We start from the raw sequence: 2,331 nt of genomic DNA on the forward strand, positions 1-2,331 counted from the left end.
CAAAAATCTAAACCTAGGATTAGGCGTTGAGAAATGCTGGGAATTATGAATAATTTTAAAGTTTTTGTAATATTTTTAAAGAAAATATCAGCGTCTAACCAACCAATAACCGATTGCAATTTACCGTCAGCAGTTTTCACATACGATTTGCATTTATTAAAATTTGAAAATTTGGAAAAATCCTGTTTTGCTAAATCTGCACCAATACAACTAATATTGGCACCTGTATCTAACAGTCCATACTCTTGAAAACCTAAAAAGGATACTTTGGCATAGTATCTCAGATCCTTGCTGTTAGATACAATGGTTGATACCAAAAATTTTCGACAAAATTTCTTAAGTTTGAAAAATTTTCTCATACGTAATGTAGATCGTTTGGATTTATTTGATAAAGGAACAAAAATAGCTGAAATATGGAATAATTCGTTTCTTCTTTCTTGATAAATTTGCCATCTTTTGTGGTATGGTAAACGGGGATAAGGGACTATAGGTTTAGGTTCTACGATGTTATTTGTATCTTGGCCTCTTCGCCGAATTTCAACTTTACCAAATTCATAATCAAAGTCATTGTCCAATATAGTTTTGCAAATGTCATTATCAGATTTGTTTTGTTTTTCATACGGAATTTCAATCTTATCACCATCATAGTTTGATACTTTGTCCAGTTCAGTATTGCAGGGTTCGTTATTATTATCAGGTATGTTTTGTTTATCTTGGCCTTTATGCCGAAGTTCATTATTTTCATACTCATAATTCAGGTCTTTGTCCAAATTTGTTTTGCCGGGTTCGTTATCAGGAAGCATTTTGTTTAAATAAATGTTGTCACAGGCTATTTGCCCTCTGTGTGAAAAGGAGGTTTTAAGTTTTTTGAAAATGCTTGTTTCTTATTGGCACACTTTGTGCAGTTGGGCTTATAAACTTGTTTCTCGCCACAACCATAACAGAAAACGGATCTGTCCTTGAGGCAATCTTGCCAATGGTGGCCAATTTCTTCGCAATTCCAACATTTTCCATTAAATTCCATATTTTGAACTGCATCTACAGAAATTTCAGTGGATATTTCGTCAGGAAACTGGAAAGATTCATTAATCTCTTCCGCTGAAAGTGCAGCTAAGCGACGTGGATAATTCGGGTTGGGCAGTCTAGGAATCATATTTCTACGGACATGTTCTTCAGACAAAAAGTTTTCCCTCATTTGAACAAGTTTCCTCAAATGTGGAATGGAATGAACGGGTACATATAATAAGTCTTGTCTGATATCGGGTCTTAAGTTCCTAGCCAAAATTTCAATAAGCTCTAACTCAGACATAGGCGTAGGAAGCTTGTCCATAATGGTGGAAACTGCTTCAAAGAAAGAATCGAAAGATTCGCCGGGCTTTTGTTTCCGGTTACGAATCTCCTCTCTTATATCGAATGATGACTTAAATTCCCGATATTGGCATCGTATGGCTTCACAAAAATCATTCCATTCGATAACCTGGACACGTTTATGATAACGCCAGTACCATTCCCTGGCTTTTCCTGTCAATAAAATATGTAAATTGCGACAAATAATTGAAAAATCGCTATTAAAATAATCCTTAGTTAAGGTTCTGATACGATATAAAAATTCTTCTATATTTAGTCCATTGGAAGTTCCATCAAATTTGACATTCCAATTCTGAATAATCAAGGCTATTTTGTCCGCATTCAGTGTGCTATGGTATGAATTTCCGGCTGAATTTGGACGAATAGGAGAATTTAGGATATTAATATTTGGTTGGTCAAACAAGTGAATATTAGAATTGTTGAGACTAGGTGGTCTATTATGGTGTTGTGACAAATCTGGGTTTGTATTCGGTATTATATTCATAGTTGTTAGCAGCCGCGTAATATTTTGTTCGATAAGACGATTGAGTTCACTATAGTCTATACCATTATTGCTAACATTCGCTGAAATATTATTTTGCTGTGCCGAGTTTTCAATTGCAACATTTACATTATTAGCTTCTGGAGTTCTAACTGGTTGATCAGTACAATATGCATTCGGATTAGGGTCATTGTTGTCCTGTCCTAAATTTCTACTGACACTTCTAGTTTGGTAATGGCGTGCCATTGCCCCTCTTGGTTTGGTACCAGACGGTCTTGGCAACGAACCCTTTGGTTGGATTACCAGCTTTCTCAATTCTGACAGAAGACAGTTACGATGGCATGTAGGACATTCGGAAGATGTTGATAAATGGGTTTCAATGCACAAACCGTGAAAAGCATGACTGCATTGGTTTAAAATTAAACATTCTTGTCCTTCTTCCATAGATTTCTTGCAAAGTTGGCAAACTGATGGTTCTATGA

Source organism: Lucilia cuprina, chromosome 6, assembly GCF_022045245.1.
Source record: "Lucilia cuprina isolate Lc7/37 chromosome 6, ASM2204524v1, whole genome shotgun sequence".
Classification (NCBI taxonomy): domain Eukaryota; kingdom Metazoa; phylum Arthropoda; class Insecta; order Diptera; family Calliphoridae; genus Lucilia; species Lucilia cuprina.